Raw genomic sequence first — 19,976 nt, forward strand, 5'->3', positions numbered from 1 at the left:
TAATAATTTAATATTTTACCTTTATTATGTGCTTTATATGTAATAATTGTGGTGCTATGCCAAATTCTCCACATGAATTATTTCACTTAGTTCTCCTTAAGTGAGGATGGTATGATTATTACAGTTTTTTTAAGGCGAGGAAACTAATGCTCCAAAAATAAGAAAATTTGCCCAAAAATCATACAGGTAAGTGTTCTGGAACCAGTATTGAAATCTAAGCACTCTGATTCCCAAGCTCATGACTTATCAAATAAGCAGTTTCATATTTTAAACAATCAGAAATTTAAGGTAATGAACCAATGATGGTTTTGTGTGTCAGAGGTTCTTGGAACACTGACCTTTGGTAGCCATGATTTAATGCTTATCTAAAAATGAGAGAAGTGTCTTTTTTTTTTAAATAAAAAAAATCCCCAGCTTTATTGAGATATAGTGGAATATAGCATTATGTAAGTTTACAGTGTATAGAGTGTTGATTTGATACATTGATGTATTGCAAAATGATTGTCACCATAGCATTAACTAACACCTCCACCTCATTACATGATTACCATTTCTTTCTTTGTGGTGAGAACATTGCAGATCTACTTTTTGAGGGTACACTGAGACTCTATTCAACATTCAAGTATAAGATACAATAATATTACCTAAATTCACCGTACTGTACATTATATCCCTAGAACTTGTTAAATCTTATAACCAAAAGTTTATACCCATTTCCCCCACTGCACAATTCCTGGTAACCACCATGCTACTCTCTATTTCTCTGAGTTTAGCTTTTTAAGATTCTAAACATATGTGATTTACTTATAAATAAATATAGTATTTATAATAAATAACATATAGTATTTATATGTCTTTCTCTGATTTATTTCACTCAGCACATGTCCCCAAGTTCTGTCCATGTTGTTGCAGATGGCAGTATTTCCTTCTGTCTCATGGCTGAATAACACCCATTGCAGGAATATATACCACATCAGCTTTATTTGTTCATCCATCATCCATGGACGCTTAGGTTGCTTCCAGATCTTGGCTTTTGTGAATAAGAAGTGTCATTATTTGTTCATTTGTTTATTCTTTTTTGTTGTTTTTTTCTGGTTCCTTTAGAAACATCTGCTTGGTGACATTAGTATTTATTACAAATTAGAAAATTAAAATAACTGGCAGAATAATTACTCCTGAAAAACTTGTTAATGATAAAAAAGAAAAGGAAAGGAAACCATTCATGGATTGGGTTGGCGCTGGGAGGAAGTAAGAAGCAGCTGGCAGGGTGTGAGTCAGAGTTGAATTATGTAAACTGACAGTATTGTTTGTCCTAATTTTATATTTTATAGTTTTACCCTTCTGATAAGAAGAAATCATCTTAGTTCTGTTAGAGGCAGTGAATTCAGTTTGATATAAATTCATTTTCAAAGGTAGCCTAAGCTGACGAGCTCCAAAACAATTTTTTAAATATTCTCTCTATTCATTCTATGGCTTTAGATATATTGGAATTATGCCAAGGCTAAATGCCTAACTTGACCAGCATCTTTTCCATCCATGGCCATAGAATAAGGCCATTCAGAGGAAGTTATTTATTGAAAGAGATGAAGTTCAATGCTATTAATAATATCTGGTATCCAAAGAATATAGAGACAAAACAGAGACCAACTGTGCAGCTTATTTTCAGGTGTCCCGGATACTCTTAGAATGATGTAGCCAAATGTTAAAAGCACTTAACATGTAATGAGTTTTGTATACCTACCTTATGTTCATTACGTAGGAATATACAAGGAATTCTATACATCCAATTTTGAGGCATAGTCGCTTTGTGTGACCTCTAAAGGATTTTTATTTGTAATAACCAAATGATAGCTCAATTTCTACTTTATTGTGTAGGCTATTGGCTTGATTCTGACAATGAGCAGGTTTTCTCCATTCACATATCCACTTTTATTTTTTAAAACGTTTGTTTATGGATTGAATTCTTTTCCTACATGCCATGAATTCTTTTTTCTTCTACATTAAATTCACTCATTGACCAGTGTGACAAAACTGGAGCTAGTGCAGTGCTGGAGAAAATTGTGAAATTTAGCCTGGATATTCACCTGTCTTCTGGAGAATGGATTTAGTATCCATTCTTCTGAAATGGCTAGATCATGTAGAAAACTAATACTTATATTAATTAAATAAAAAATAAATTATATATGATTTAATTAATATTTACATGGAATATTAATCAATTTACATGGACTTTTACTGCTCAACCATCATACCCAAAATACTCATTTATTCTCAATTTTCAATGCCATCTATTGGTCAATTCGACAAGGACCCTGGGGCTTTCCCAGTAGCCACGAACAGGGACCCATTTCTTTCAAATGAGCTGAGGCTCCCTGGCATGGTCATTACTCTTCAATATGATTGGTGCTTCCAAATCTTACCTCCCTGGACTTTGTTGCATCTGAGAAGATTGGTCAGAGATACCACACAATATATCATCTTGTACAGCAAAGATTTTAAAAGCATGAATATCATCCTTCAGTCAGAGGAAGATCTGAGATCTTCCAGGAAAAAAGCTGAATGTTTTGAGTTATCCCAGTCATCAACAAATTGCACTGCTGGTTCCAGAGAAATTTACAGCTGATTTGAGTTACCCTGTGGCCATTGACGTCTAGGCCAAGTTAGCTGATGGTTTTGAAGGGTTTTATACAAGCACATAGAGGGCTTGTGGTGGTAAAATAAGGTAGGACATTGCTGCCTCGGTTCTCATGCGTCTGTTCTCAGGCCAGCATAGTATTGGATAGGAACTTTATCATTAATTTCTTCTCCCTAAGGCAACAACATGTAACCAGTGATTTTTTTTTTCATTTTTTTCAAGTGACAAAGAGTCCACCTGATAGAAATAGTTTTTAAGGATATCATTTTGGAAGATATGGGAATCTGGAGGGAGAGATTTTTTTGAATAAAGCTGGAGGACTTTTCAACATGTCTTGCATAACTAACTTTAGACTATTTCTGACTTCTGGCTCTCTTCATACTCAGTTCCCTAGTAGGTCTAACATGCAGGATGAGTTTTCAAGACAATGTCAGCAGACTCTTATGGAGACCTTTGTTTCTCTCTCTCTCTCTCTCTCTCTCTCTCACACACACACGCACACACACACACATCTTAACCTAAAATATAAAAATAATCTAGTCAACAATTGTTCTTTGAGAAGCAAGAAGTCACTACTTTATATGCAGAGCTAAAATTAATGGTGCAAACAGCAGAAAAAATATTAGATTTTTTTGCTTTACCAATGTAGACTTACTATAAACAAAATTTCATGCTAGTGAAAATTATTCTAGGCATGTGGAATTCCTTTACACGTGGTAGCTGTTACCAATTCAAAATAAAGCCCAAAGTTCCAAGCAAATCACTTAGATCCACAGCCTCATCTTTCCAATGTGTATTGTAAAAAGAAAATAAATTGAGTCACAGTTATCCTGACAGCCCCTCTTTTTTCCCTCCAGGTCCCTCTTATCCTTTATCTGCCCCTAGGTATTTTTTTTTTATTCTCCCCTCCTTCTCCAGTAAAAATCTGCTCTGACGGTTTGTTTCTTAATTGAAGCTTTAAATCCAAAAAATAAATCTATAATTTAATTCCAAGCATTATCAAGGTGATGAGGTATAGAGATTTGTCAGAATATCTATGTATCTATTATAGTCTGAGAACTGGAACTACTTTGCTGGCAAGCAGAGAGAGCTAGAAATTTCTGGGAGTTAGGTCCCCAATAGGATAGAGGTGGTACAAAGTATGAAAACCCAGCTCCTTGCTTTCAGTAGGGGAAAACTTAAAGGTATAGTTTCCATTCCAGAGCTTCCCCCGAGATCTGAAGCTAGAGCCAACCTGGTGTTTTCCTCTACCCTGTCCTGCTTCCTTCGCTCCTTCCTGGTTTCTTCCTGGAGACATGTTTTTAATAAATCAGGGTCTGCTTTCTGAGAACACAACCTGAGACATCACTCAATTCACAATTGTTCAAATCTCTGATTAAGGGCCCCTCAGGTTTAAAGATAGTACTGAACTACTAATATCCTAGTCGGTTTTGGTGTCAAATTGATTGGGGATGCTATCTGAGTCATTTAGTGGCTAAGGATACTGGTAAGGTCATTCAAATTCTCTGAGCCTCAATATCCATGTCTACTATGAGTATGAAGGAGATCATGTGAGTAGAAGGCCCAGCACTGTGCATTATTCATGATTGATGCTACTAAACAAAAGTTTTACCTGTTTTATTTAAAAAGACAGCCTAGATTCACTAAGATTATAGCTGGAGAAGTTTGAGAAGTCAAATATATCACCTCCAGTTTTGATAAGCTGTGTTGTGAAGGTATAGTTCCTTTATTTTTGTGGGTTCGCTTATACAATCTAGCTGCTGGGATCTTCATTTCAGTGAATAATTACAGTATTGGACTTTGAGGCTACCCATTCACAGATGGCTTTTCCTTGCTTTGATGAACCATTGTTTAAAGCCAATTTTTCCACAAATAATCCAGTGAAGAAATGAGCAGAAGATATGAATAGACACTTCTCCAAAGAAGACATCCAGATGGCGAACAGACACATGTAAAGATGCTCAACATCACTCGTCATCAGGGAAACACAAATCAAATCCACAATGAGATACTACCTCACACCAGTCAGAGTGGCTAAAACTCACAACTCAGGAAACCAAAGATGCTGGCGAGGATGGGGGGAATGGGAACCCTCTTGCACTATTGATGGGAATGCAAACTGGTGCAGCTACTCTGGAAAACAGTGTGGAGGTTCCTCAAAAAATTAAAAATATAACTAACCTATGACCCAGTAATAACACTACTAGAAATTTATCCAAAGGATACAGGAGTGCTGATTCATAGGGGCACGTGTACCCTAATGCTTATGGCAGCACTTTCAACAATAGCCAAATTATGGAAAGAGCCTAAATGTCCATCAACTGAGGAATGGATAAAGAAGATGTGGTTTATATACACAATGAAATATCACTTGGCAATGAGAAATAATGAAATCCTGTCATTTACAGCAATGTGGGTTGAACTGGAGGGTATTATGCTAAGTGAAATAAGTCAGTCAGAGAAAGACAGATATCATATTTTCAATCATATGTGGAACTTAAGAAACTTAACAGAAGACCATGGGGGAAAGAAAGGGAAAAAAATAATATAATTACAAACAAAAAGGGAGGGAGGCAAACCATAAGAGACTCCTAAATACAGAGAACAAACTGAGGGTTCATGGGGGGCGAGGGAGACAGGAAAATGGGTGATGGGCATTGAGGAAGGCACTTGAGATGAGCACTGGGTGTTGTATGTAAGTGATGAATCATGGGAATTTACCCCCAAAACTCAGAGCGCACTGCATATACACTGTATGTTAGCCAGCTTGACAAAAAATTACATTAAAAATTAAATTAAAAAATAAAGCCAACTTTTCAATCAAGATAAGAGAAAGATGACACATAGCACTACCCAACACGCCAAAGGTATTGCTACTTTCAGAAACTTTAGGGGGATCTTTCTTAAACTGAAACTTGGTCTTTGTTTTTTTTTAAATATTTCTTGTTTCAAGATTTAAGCCATCAATTTGTCCATCAATTTGTTTTATCTGTCGACCTATTATTTAATAACCCAATCCATCTAGAATTGAACTATTTAGATAGTTTATTATACTTAGGACGTTATACCAGAAGCTTTAAAAAAATTTTTTTTAAATGTTTTATTTTTGAGACAGAGAGAGACAGAGCATGAGCGGGGAGGGGCAGAGAGAGAGGGAGATACAGAACCAGAAACAGGCTCCAGGCTCTGAGCTGTTAGCACAGAACCCGATGCAGGGCTTGAACCCATGAACGTGAGATCATGACCTGAGCCGATGTCAGCCACTCAACTGACTGAGCCACCCAGGCACCCCCAGAAGTTTAAAAAAAAAGAAAAACAAAAAAAGTGATTTATATTTTATTTGTATTCATATGGATACAGTATTCTTTTTACATCTGTGTTACTTGGCCAACGATGAGATAGATTCAGAATCACCCAGAGCAGCGCTTCTCAAACTTTAATGTTCAGATGAATCATCTGAGGATCTTGTTAAAATTTAGATTCTGAGTCAGTTTTTGGAGTCACTGTCAAAATTCTGCCTTTTTAACAAGCTCCCAGGTGAGGCCACTGCTGCCGGTCCAGGCGTCACATCCTGAGTGGGAAGAATCTAGAGAACCCTGCCTGGACCCCACCCTAGAAATTCTGCTCCAATGTTCTGTGATGAAACTTAGAAACCTTTTTTTTTTTCTTTTAGGTTGTAGGTAGTTCTTAAAAATACATATGAAAAGTATTTATTTTAGTTATACATGTTTTTAGTTGAAAGATGTTTGAACACTTTATTTGCACTCAGAATTCAGAGACTCTGAAAGATAATGGCGGACCCCAAGCCTCACTTAATATTACCTCACTAATGATGTGCTTGCCATTTCTGTTGTTGAACAAAATATAAGATCTCTTCCAATAGCTGCTTGGAAAGTGAGACAAAAAGAGAGGCTCTTCCGATAGTACTTCAGCAGAATGAGCAGGCAGAAAGAGCCAGGCCACGATAAGCCAGCAAGTAGCTGTATTCCATTTTTCTCTCAGTGCTCTACAGTGACTGGCCTCTATGGCTGAAGAGGAGAAATGGATCGGTAACACTGGACCCTGAATTTCCCTAGAAAAGTAAAAGTATTTGCTCTGAAATACTGCCAGAGCAGATCGAGGGGGACAAGTGACTATACTCCATGTGACATATCCAGACAGCAATTTAATTAGCCTACTCATTTTCACGTAAAATTGTTCAGGTTCTAGTTGAACTCCGAGTCTGCTTTCTAACTGAACGTTCATTTCAGGTCAGTTCAGCCCCTTTCCTGGCAGCTTTATTATTAAGGTAATTTTTTATATGAATAATCATGGAGGGTAAAGTAAAAATATAGCTATTAAAGCCTTTTAATTAAAATGTGATGCAAGCATAATTGCCATTTCATTCTATTAGAATTAATTTTTTTTATCCTTAGAAACCTCCAGAAACTTCTTGTATTTAAGACACAGAAGTCAATATTGTGAAAATATTTTATGCAATCCTAGTATCTGCATTGCCTCAAGTGACTTGTCCAGTTCTCTGAATCATACGTTTCCCAGCAAATGCTGGCTTACCTTTTTGCTTCTTGCTGACATGTCCATCCCAGATTTCCATGGTTAGCCAAAAAAGGACAACCGAATTAATGCTACAGTCTTACTCTCTGGATAATAGCTGCAATAATTAAGGGCCTTCTGGGAAGAAGCAACACATGCTGAGTTCTCAATCTTGGTTAAGAATACAAGTTTTAAGGGAAATGACGTAGCTGGCCAAGCACTAGTAAAGGCAGCATATCTTTTGGGCATTTCTTTGTCCCCTTCATTCCTTAAAGGAATACACACTTGCTGGTGACACTTGTTATATAAGAAAAGTTCTGCTAACATCGAGAAAACAGCTAAATTCTTATCTCACAACAAGTGTTCTGTACTTGGAGCTTACATCACCAGTTCTGGAAGGATTTACACTAATACCCCATACGCTTCCATTTAAGGCAATGTTAATCTACATGGGTCACTTCAGGTTCGTGAACAAAACTCAGCCTCCATGGGCCACATTTTCATCTGGGGGGAGAAATCAGAGGGAATGTGGTCTGTCTCCTAACCACTCATGCCACCAGTGTCTAGTGCCACAGACTTTTGCTCCCTCATAGCCCTACAGCCTTGCCTCCCTCTCCTCTCCCAGCTCCAGCACACTTCACTCAATGGTTTTTACTGAGTTTGGTTATAAGACTACAGTCATAATATCCTCTCCCCAGCCCCTACCATGATCCTAACCTCTTTTAGAAGAATGTGCTCATAGAATACTGGTTGAATCAGACTCCTTAAAAAAAAGATCATTGTTCTGCGAAATTAACTTGTAGGGTAGAAGTAAAAATTACAGTCTGGTATATACTGCTTACCTTTCTTAAAGTACTTGGTCAATGTCATCTGCTTTATTTAAACTGAAGGACTCATTTTTAAAAATAGAATTCTGTAGAATTAAATAGCACAAACATTTTTCATTTAAGTAGGCTGGGAAGTTTCTGGTAATATTTCAAGCTATTTTGTCTCGCCAAAGCAAACTGCCATCTTATCCAAACAGACGAAACATGCTTAACAAGCTCTGGTCAGTGCTGTCACAAGCCACATGCCTTGAAAGGGGTGTTGGGAGGGGAAGCTGGTCTCAGACTTGTTACCAATTTTTAAAAAATAGAAGTTTTAGGTTACTGGATCTGTATACATTCCATACTTTGGGGGCACTGTAACATGGTAGAGACCTTCTCTGGTCCAAGCCATCCTGAGCCAATAAAGATAGAATTTAATAACTACTCAGTGAATTTGATAGATGTGACTGACTAGTCTGTAGGCTTAAAACTTCTAACTTCCGCTGTAGATCGGCAGAAGCTTAAATTACTAATGACCTCCTTGGCCTGCCTGCTTTCAATGCTGATCCAGTGAGGCAAAGATAAAATAAGACTATGACTCAAGCTGTCACACAGCAAGTGAAAGAATGAGCAATGTCTTTGGAGTCACACGGTCACATCCACATCTTGGTCTTGCTGAGGAACTAGCCGTGTGATCTTGGGCAATTCAGTTAACATTTCAGAGACTCTGTTTCCTCACCTGTGAAATAACACCTACCTCACACATAAGTAATAAGAGGATTAAAAAAATAATAAAAAGTATCTCACTCAGTTTTGTTTCCCATTTCTTCCTGCAACAGAGATTTTTTTTTAATCATAGAAAAAACAAAGGAAAAGCAGACATTCTTTGATATTTTTGCTGTGAAGTGCAGGACTTGAATTTATGCCAGTGTCGGAGATTACTGCATTTCAAGGAAGTATAAACATCAAAAATGTTTTTATCCTTTAAAGCAACAAAATAAGATTTGGCATCACCTTGGGATCCCAAAAGTAATACACTGTGTCTTCAAGGAAGTCCAAGGATAAAAGAAATAAAAGGGAGGAGTGGTCAAGGAATAGTGCGAAGGCCCATTGACCTCCTGTAATGGCATCAAGTACCCTCCAAAGTGTCGGAACCTTCCTCTAACTCACCTGGCTTAAATCATAAACACTGTAAAATACTCTCGTTTACAAATACTATTTTTTCCCCTTCACGTAAGTTAAGATGATTGAACTAAAGGAGGCCTCTTAGAAGATCATTTTGAAACTAATAAAAATGAGTACATACCTGATAGCCTGCATAGTTTGTGATTTTAACTCTGTGAGTGGCGTAACCTCGTTAGGGATCAAGGTGAGTCTGAGTTCTAATTTTATACACTGTCCTGAGAGCAATGAGTTTTCTTTACTTTCTTAAGCTTTTTTTCTTATTATCAAAATATCATGCTTCTTTCACAAAATAGAGAGAGGCAAAAAATAAATAAATTATTCATAAACCTATCATCAAGATATAATTACTGTTAACATTAGTATAAGCCTTCCAAATATTTTCTGTGTGTATGTCAGTATATGAGAGTGTATATAGTAATTGAATATACCTGTTTTACAAAATAATGTTTAAGATGATTTAACTCCATTTTCACCATAGTATGTATGCCATAACAATTGAATGCCATTAAATGTTTTCTATAATATTACATTTAAAATTGCTTATATTATACTGCAAAGAAGTACCAAAATAATTTTAATCAGCATCTTATTTTAAGACATTCACATTGTTTTTAATTGTTTTCTATAACTTTTTTCCTCAACAGGAGGAAAAATTCATAAATTTTAGAGTCTTCATTATTTGCAAAACTTTATAATATCCAATGATTATCTGAAAGAGTTTTGCAAGATCAGTAGAGCCATCAAATCACCATCATCATCATCATCTCCATCATCACCATCATCTCTTTAACCTGAGGCACCAAAATAAAAACATTCAGAGAACCATAATATATGCTTATGAAAAACAGCTATAAAATGAGTATTTCGATTTACACACATATTGTCACTACAGATGTGTAGGTATATATCATGAGGGACGCATCTACATACATTACACAGCATCGCTGTGCATAGACCCAGGTGTGCATCGTACAAGGGGTCAGATGGCAGTTTACTTCAAGAAGGCAGGTTCCGTTCAGCTTCCTAGGTTTCACATCCCAGCTCTACAATTTTCTACGTGGGTAACTTGGAGCAAGTTACTTAATTTCCATGTGTTTCCATCTTTTCATAATGTTGTTGAGAGGATTAAACTAGATTTCACATGTACACATTTAGCACTCTGTCTGATAAGGCATCAAAAAATGGTAACTATAAATATATCCTTCCTATAAAAGTTCCAAGGGACTTCAGATAATTCAGAGCATAAAAGTAGATCATGAAGTGAAAGTGCCACCATACTTGAAACCCCATAAGAGTGGAATATAATTTTAATTTTTCCACTTAATGACTATTTACTTTGGGGGAGTCAGTGAACATGGGCATTTTGGGGTTTAAAATAAACTAGATAGGGAGGTGGATCCAATAGCTTCTTGAAGGCTTTTCACCTTATGGACCTATGTTTTATTTGACTCGTGCTGGTAGTCAGAAATCTGAGAGGTTAGCACTCAAGTACAATAATGCATGACAGTAGTGGGATGTCATGCTATGGTCGGTTAACATAACTGGAAATTTAAAGATAAGTACCTAGGGAATAGATTATAATAGGGGACACAAGATTGTTTAGAAATTTTAAGAGTGACTTTTATTTTGAATATGTTTTCCCCTATCAATAGTATGCTTAATTGTATCACAATAATTTCTTTAAAAATGCAGTCTACCTTTCTTCAATGAGGGTTGTTAGGAGTGGAATCGTGGCAAAGATTTGTGACATTCAAAAACTACTTCTGATCAACATTTCCAGTTGTCCATCTATGCATCCACAGGAAAATAGAGTCAAAAAAATTATGCTTTGGGAGCATTATTAAAGCTACTTGATTTTTCTCAACATTCCTTTGATATCAATTATCCACTCCCCAAAATGGGTAGGTTCAAATTCCACGTCATTGCCTTTATTTTTGCTTATAGACCTTGCTTTGATTTCTTTCTGTATATATGATTTAAATGAGTACTGAAGAGGTTCAGATAGCCCAGGAAGCAATAATATGTACCTCACAGATGTTTCTTCACTGCAGAAAATAAAGTATTTATGAGAAGTTAAAATAGTGTGAGTCATTTTTTATTCTTTTATCAGGTTCATATCTAAATAGCTGCATTGGGGACATCTGGGTTGTTCACTTGGTTAAGTGTCTGACTTAGGCTCAGGTCATAATCTCATGATTCATGGGTTCCAGCCCCACATCAGGCTCTGTGCTGAAGCCTGGAGCTTGCTTTGGATTCCGTGACTCCCTCTCTCTCTGGCCCTCCCTTGCTTGTGCTCTGTCTCTCTCTCTCAAAAATAAATAAACATTAAATAAAATTAAAATAGTTGCATTGCACGTCAGATTTAACTGGATGAATTTTCTAGGGGCCCCTGGGTGGCTCAGTTGGTTAAGCAGCTGACTACCTTGGTTTCAGCTCAGGTCATGATCTCATGGTTCGTGAGATGGAGCCCCATGACAGGCTCTGTGCTAACAGTGAGGACCCTGCTTGGGATTTCTCTCTCCCTCTCTCACTGCTCCTCCTGGGCTTGCTCTCTCTCTTTCTCAAAAATAAATAAACAAACAAAAAATAATAATAACTGAATGAATTTTTCAGAGCATACAACTTTTTTCTGTACCATATTTGTACAAGACCAGTAACCTTTTATAAAGCTGTCAAAGATTTTTGTAAACAGCTGAAAATTGTCTGTCATTCCAGAGTCTGGAAAATAAGAATGTGACACAGAATAAAAAATAAAAAAAGACTTGGAGGAAATAGATAATTTGAATGCGGTAGTAGTAGGTCTTTATATAGGAAGATACACATAGTCTATCTTGAATTAATTTTTCATCCTAAAAAAATTAAAGTATGATTTTAAAATGTTGCAGGACATATTAAACCATGGCTTAAGTTTTATAAAACAGGTAGATCAGTTTTTAGAATTTCTGACAGTGACAAAACTTTTTTTTCCCCCCGTGGGGACATTTCTCCTGATCATGTCTTTGCTCCACTTTACCCCAAATTCTGTGCAGCTTTTTTTCTTAGAGGAGGTAAAAGGGACCATAAAGACACCACCAAGAGCTTATTCATACACTTCCATGTGTTTCCATGAGTCTCAGTGCATTATTATAGTGCAGGTTCTATATGCCTTTTAGTACAGATATACTAAATTTACCCTTAATCCATTACTGTCCTCTATATCAAAAGTCAAGGAAAGATCCAATAACAACCATCAACAATCTTACATTGTTCTTAAAAAATGCAGTCTTGAAGATTATATAAAATGGATTTTTAAAATAATTGAAAAGAAAAATGTAGATTAGGAAAAATCAAACTAGATACAAGTATCTCTAATGATTATGGGAAATAATCCAAATAATATAAAATCATCAGTGCAATTTACAAAAGGAATTATTCCCACATTTGAAGTGCTAATGAATACTAATCTTTGTGAGTGCTAATTTGTTTTTGATTCTTATAAATACTTGTTTTTATCCATTGGTATTAACCAGTATTAATTCCAGACAATGTAATTACAAGCCAAGTGACTTGGATTATTTCAAACTTTAAAAAATGACTTTTCTTTTTAGTCAAACAGTACTTCTTCCAAACTTGCCTGGCAGAATAAAAAGAAAAAAATTCCAAGATTAATTATTAGCCAGAAATTTTCTAACCAACATGAAATCAATGCCAAATGATATACATACACACATACACAGATATAATGTAAATTAGTATGTTATACCTGAGTTGCTTAAAGATGATTAAATCTGACTTTATTTCCTCAAGACTTTGTGAAGAAGTAGAGGGAACATCAGGGCTCCTGGATGGCTCAGTTGGTTAAGTGTCCAGCTCTTGATTTTGGCTCAGGTCATGATCTCACAGTTCGTTAGTTCAAGCTCTGTGCTTCTGTCTTTTCCTCTCTCTCTCTGCCCCTACCCCATTCATGCTCATTCTCTCTCTCTCTCTCTCAAAATAAATAACAAATAAACTTTAAAAAATGATAGAGGAAATATCAATGCTGAAAAGGAAATTGAGATCAGAAATCATTGATCCCCACAGCTTTTTTCCTCTACTGCGTTGGAAGGACATTTTCTTTTAATAGAAGCTATATGTTCTTGAAATACTGACAATAGACATTGCTTCTAAGATACATTTTCCTGAAATTAAAACCCTATATCTCTTTTATAGAAATGAGTTCATTATATGTTTTGATGAATCTTAAACATATTAGAAATTTTTTGATATCTTTCTAAGTTTTTGAGTAGTCTTAATATAAAATACAATAAGAGTGTTTTTAAATAACTCATTTTTTAGCAGTAATGCACCCAAGGTATTTTCAGAGTTTAGCACACTTAAAAACAAATGGCTAAATGTCAGTAGGTTACTTCAGCTACAACCAAAACAATTCTATTATTGATAGAATTAATAATCAGTAATACTGTATAACAATCCAAGTCCTAAACAAAATCTTATGATTCCATTAAGTACCTGCTACTTAATGTAACGAGGTGACTTTGCCAAAGACATTTTGTCTTATCTTTCTCCAAAGATCATCGCCATAAATCAAGGATGAGGTGGGATTGTACTAACTGTGCGAGAAAGAAAAACTACCCGACAAAATATTTTATTTTCTTCCTTAATATGAAATCTACTAACTTGAAAATTTTGGGAGGATAAAATGGAAGCTGGAGAGTTGGCAGCAATAGGGACACAAAAGAAAGAAAAGTGAAGCAAGAAGTAAAAATGTGGTGGTAAGAGAAGGCAGAGAAATCACTACAAGAAAGTTGTACAGAGAGAAAAGAGTAACAGAGAGGAAAGGCCTTAACTACTGAAGGAAGAAAGTTACCACCCATTGCATTTTTTTTGCTACAGTTAGTAATCTTTACATTGGTTTAATTTCTAATAACATTGACTCTTTGCCTCCCAGTGATTTGGCAACATGTTCACAATGGAATGGTGGAATGATATTTGGCTCAAAGAAGGTTTTGCAACATACATGGACCTCATCTCTTAATGCAACATATCCACAGCTGCGATTTGTAAGTTTACAATTTTTGTATATCATATATATATATATATATACAGTTCAGCCCATAACATAAATCCCTCACCCAAAAATCTATGGTCAGAGAGCTGAAATAGCACAAATATACAGCTGTGTATGTGGGGTAAGAGAAAACAATATCACTGTCCATATCCAATGATATAGGACAAGAGAGTGCCCATGGCTAAAGAGCTTGTGCAGAGTTCTTGGCATATAATCTGAAAATTAAGCATAATTGGGGGCATACTCCTCCAGAATTTTCAAAAGGACTATTCATTTCCCCAAAATTTATGGAAAAGTTTTTTTCAAAAGTCTTTTTCCTTAGGCATAAGAAGTCTAAACAGTACATATCAAAGTGGTTTATGATGGTTAATTAGCGCTTTGGGGTAGGCATTTGGTCTAGTATAGTATAGACAGAGTGTCTTCTTATTTGCTGTGTTTTGAGTCCTTAGTGAAATCTCTATTCTTATATTCTCGCTTATAAAACACACATAATGCGTCTATTTTGCAGGGTGTTGAAAGGAGCACAAATGATGGATGTAGGGACCTGGCATATAGCAAGTGTTTCACTAAATGGGAACTATTTTATTTTTGTATCCAAGGGCTTGGTACATGGTAAACATTCAAGTAAAGTCTGGAGGAGTATTGCATTTATACTTTTATGAAGTAGAGAACTAGTAAAAGAGAAATATGTAGGGGGAAAGAAACTTAACAATAAATCGTAAGAAATATTGATAGAATACTTGTAAGAATATCTTACTAAGCCTATGGTGTTTTCTGTTGCTTTGAAAGTGTCAAATTGAAAGTGACAAAACTTTCTTCTCTATTTAGGATGATGCTTTTTTGGATATTTGTTTTGGAGTAATTAAAAAAGATTCATTAACTCCATCCTGTCCTATCTCCAATCAGGCAGAAACTTCTATTTAAATAGAGGAAATGTTTGATGCAGCGCCTATGAGAAGGTAGTAACTGCTGTGGGCAAGTGAAAGCTCTGCCTTTAGGAGAAATATAATGAGGGTCGTGACACCAGCAGTTGAAGTTACTGATTCCAGGTCACTGTCACTTGTTACACTTTTGTTTTACTTGATGTTCATTTTTCAGACAATATGCACATACGTTCCATAAAATTTAAACTTTCTTTAAAAACTCATCATACTTTTTTCTTATCTTCTTGTTTTGCTTTCCTCCCTTCCTCTCTTCCTTCTTTTCTTCCTTCCTGCCTACCTGCCTTCTTTTCTCTCTCTCTCTCTGTCTTTCTTTTAGGGAGCTTATATTTCAAATATGCTAATTACGAAGGTTTATAAATAGCTACACTGTCAGTCAGCCAATATTGTATTCCACGGCCCACATCGCCTGGTGCGCAGAAAGCAGCACCTTCCTTGTTCCTCCGGCACCACCTAAACAGGATGCCACACCGGGCTAATCTCAGTATTTGATATTTGGCCTCCGTCTCTGTGGTTCCCTTCTATGGTTAACCTACACTTTGATCTCCCCATTTTTCAAAATCTTTAATGACTTTGTAATTCCATTTTTATTATTTACTTATTTACTTATTTATTTTGAGAGAGAGGGCGAGATGGAGAGAATGAGTTGGGGAGGGACAGAGAGAAAGGGAGGGAGAGAATTCCTGCTGTCAGTGCAGATCCTGACTCAGGGATTAATCTCACAACTGTGAGATCATGACCTGTGCTGAAGCTAAGCGTCAACTGACTGAGCCACCCAAGCACCTCTGACTTTTTAATTCCTACCATAATTACCTAATCTTCTCTGCCCAAATTTTAAGGTTGAACTGTACTTGCTCAACTTTATCGTCCAGCGTGCATTCTCTATTGAGCGAGACGCATCTTCTCCCTCATAGGAAGAAATCCCGCTTAATCCCTATGACATCATGTCTTCCTTTCTAGTGCCCTTGCTACTTGAACTGTGCTTGCTTCTTTCCAAGAATTCAAATGCCAACTGTCTTTTGAGTTCTAACTGAGATTTTACCTCCTCCTTATAAACTGCTCTAGCTCCCATTGCTTTGCCTTTCTCCTAAATACCTAGAAGTGCAGTTATGAATCTGTTCCATAAAGTGACATTCTCTTTTGTTAGTTTAAATGACTCAATAATAAAAATGATAATAATAAAAATAATTGCTTAAGAGCAAGAATTGTTTCTATTCTTTTTTTAATGCCATGCACTAGTGATTAAAGAAAAGTTGATTATTGATTCAAGAAATATTGGTCTCTGTCATTGACACTCATGTAGTATAATAGATCAGACAAAAAGGAAAACACGCAGTCACCTCAGGTGATTCTAAAAATTATTAAAATATTATTAAATGTTCAACTGTGAGTGAAATAATCTTTTATAGAAGTATTGGACTGGCAGAGTTCATGGATATGGGTAGAAAAACCCTAATCCGTTGTAGACAGAGGAGGTCCTCTCTTCCTTATAAACACTGATGTCCCAGGACAGTAATAATACTGGTCAGTATTTCTATAGCACTTTACAGTTTATAGAGATATTTCAAGTACATAATCTCACTTGATATTTTTTATGCCCTTATAAAGTCTGGACCCTCTTGGTCTAATAATTTATATGTGTGGTCAAAGGAACAAAGTCAAGTCATTAAACATCTTTTCAAAGTAGCTCAAATCTTTTACTCACATTTCTTGAAGATCATAAAAAGGACTAAACTACACAGCCCTTACTGCTTTTAATATATAAAAATGCTTTTAATCCATTTGCACCACCTCTTGCTGATGTTCTAGATGCTCTCTCTCCACAGTTCCTCCTAAACTTCTCAACAAGCCACACATTGCTTTCCTCTCCCATCCCTGTCCTCCATCTTTTCCTTTGCAATCTGTGTGTGTATGTATGTGAGTGTGTGTAGACATAAACTTTGTCTTTCTTAAACAAAAAGCAATCTCTCTTTGGTGTGAATAGTGGGTGTATGAAGGTAGAGGGGAGATTAAAAAAGAAATTTGGCCAACAATTGCAGGATTCTTTTAGGCCAGCTGTGAATATTCCTATGTTAATTTTTTTGTCATATCATGCTTATTAGCTATCTCAAGAAGGTAAGGTAAGCATTCTTATCCCATTTTTATAGGTAGGAAAAGTAATCTTAAGGGAGAGATTGGTGCCAGGTCACATATACACCAAGCAATGATGGTGTCAGTACTTAACATCTGTCTTCCCAGTCCGAGTCCAGTATTGACTCTCAATTATAACACAGCTTCTTCCCCATTACCAGGAAAGGCTCCCTTCTCACCCTCCCCTAAAGGTCCTCAGTTCTAGTTGACCACTTTCTGATGCCAAATGAAACTGTGGTATGAAACTGAAAAATTCCTGAAAATTATTTAATGGCATTTGAGAGGCTCACACTGTGTGTGTGTGTGTGTGTGTGTGTGTGTGTGTGTGTGTGTGTGTGGGTGGGTGTGTGATTTTTCCATTTACAGTTGCTTTTAAGCATTAATCCCTGGTTATTTAAGGGTTGATTAACAATTTGTTGATTTCCTTAGGTCTCATTTTAATTCTGAATTCAAAAGTTATTATGCATTCTCTATATGCTACTGTGGTAGTCATTGGGAATGCTGAGGTGAGCAAAGGCGTCCCCTCTCCTCAGTCAAGGAATTTGTGTTATGATAGGAGAAGGTTAAGACCCAGTTGCCAAAATGCTAAATAGGGGCATGAGTAGCATGCACAATAAAAGAATTAAATAGGACCTCCCTAGAGGAAAGGGAAGAAATGAAATAAAAATTCAACAAATTGGTTCATTCCTAAAAGTTATTCTACTACACTGTACTTCTTTTTTTTTAACTAAAAAATTGTTTTAATGCTTATTTTTGAGAGAGAAAGAGACAGAGAGTGAGCAGTGGAGGGCAGAGAGAGAAAGAGAGAGACACAAAATCCGAAGCAGGCTCTAGGCTCCAAGCTGTCAGCACAGAGCTTGATGGGGGCTCAAACTCACCAACCATGAGATCATGACCTGAGCTGAAGGCAGTTGCTCAACCGACTGAGCCACCCAGGCATCCCTACATTGTACTTCTTTAGAAAACTTTAAATGTATATGCATATTTAAAGCTTATGTATATGCATACATAAACATAAAGTTTACTATATATATGTATGTATATATATTTCATTGATCTAAATAGACATGGTCAGGAACATTGCAATTCATGAAATTTTTTTTTAAAAAGGCATCTATCTTCACAGTGACCATAGGAAATCTGCAAAAATTACTCTTTTTGTTTTATATATGTAAGTAACTTTTGTTACTTAGGACAATCAGTCCCAAATGACTGTGCTCTTCCGTTCTTGTTTTATAAAGCTGTTTAGGTAATTTTACATCTGGTGGATTCTGTTATTCTGATTCTAAGATGACAAGCAGCACAGTGAGTATGCAGAAGCTTACACACGCGCAGAGCTGCATCACATGACCCGGAGTGTGTGGAGGAGCCCAACTGTCCCTTTAAATAACTGGTAAGGAAGAGAGACTCCCCAATTTTTCTTGAAACAAAGCTGACTGAAAAAGGAATGTTCAGGCCATTTAGGGGGGTGATGCATTACTACTCTATTTTTGTTATTATAATTCAGTTTTCCCACACCCCCCCCCCCTGCTAGCTAAAAATATCTCAGCTCAGAATTCCTCTGCGTGGTTAGTGCCACATTGGCATCCTCTCCTCTCAGAAAAATGCCAAACCAAATATGTTAGGTTTGGAAATAGAGTGAATGGTTTTCTTGAGGCGCTTTTTGTTTACTTCTGGGAAGTTATTGGAACACTGTATAGTAGAGCAGAAAGAAAAGTGACCATGAAAAAAAGGAGAACTCTTTGTTAAATGAGTCATGGTAATTCCATAAAATGCAGTTTTTAAAGAAGGATTCAGCATAATCCAGCAATCAGAAATGCTTACAAAAATCTGGGAAACTGGAGGTTGTGTTCTCCATTCAATAGATATCTATTGATGTAAAATTACTCTTTTGAAATATTTAAAGCTCACCAAAAGATAAACATTTCTTTACTAAACACCCCCACTGCACCATTATTAAAATGGAGAGGTTTTTTTTGGGAGGGCAGGGGTTGAAATGGAGCAGGAGAGAGGCTCTGGGACTTTGCCACCACGTGTCAACCTTCTCCCACATATTTCTCTCCTTCAGTTAACTTGCAGAGAGCAGGCCTGGGGTAGGCGGCCCTGCTCCAGTTCCCGCCCTGAGACTGCAGCCTGACTTCTCCCGTCCTCAATAAGCTTGTTTCTGGTGTCCAAGGAGATCTGCATTTCCGATCTCTTTGGTTTCTCTCCTCTGTTACCAAAGTCACTTGTTATTTCAGCTTGCCTTTCTGGGGAAGATGTGGAGGTCAAGGAGATGATGACTACATGGACTCTGCAGAAAGGAACATTCCCCTGGCTAATCTGCAGATCCTAGATTGTGGCGCTGTTGACCACTAACAGTCACTTGGCAATGGCGGGGATTGGGTGTGGGTAGCTCTGTTGAACAAAAAGAGGTGAAAATCATACTAAAGTGAGATCTTAATCTCTTAGGGCTTTTCAAGAAGTTTTTCTTTGGTTATTTGAATTAATATCACACTGTCAGAATTTTTGGAAATGTGAAAAGAAGATTGGATTTTTTTCTCTTCCTTGAAAGAAAACAATCAACAGAACTTGTGATACAAGGTGTGGATAGCAAACAATACAAGGAAATGTGACAGAGCTCAACTAGGTGTATATGGCTGAACCTTTATAATCATATGGAGAATTTTTGCATACCCAAGGATCTGCAAGTCTTAGCC

At 36.6% G+C, this 19,976-nt stretch overlaps 1 pseudogene; it reads left to right on the top strand.

Annotated features, from left to right (window-relative positions):
- Positions 1 to 2,124: 2,124 nt before the first annotated feature.
- The window catches only part of LOC115293469, a 40,265-nt pseudogene continuing 22,413 nt past the window's right edge, over positions 2,125 to 19,976 (top strand).

The sequence above is a fragment of the Suricata suricatta genome, chromosome 6 (assembly GCF_006229205.1).
Source record: "Suricata suricatta isolate VVHF042 chromosome 6, meerkat_22Aug2017_6uvM2_HiC, whole genome shotgun sequence".
NCBI classification, from domain to species: domain Eukaryota; kingdom Metazoa; phylum Chordata; class Mammalia; order Carnivora; family Herpestidae; genus Suricata; species Suricata suricatta.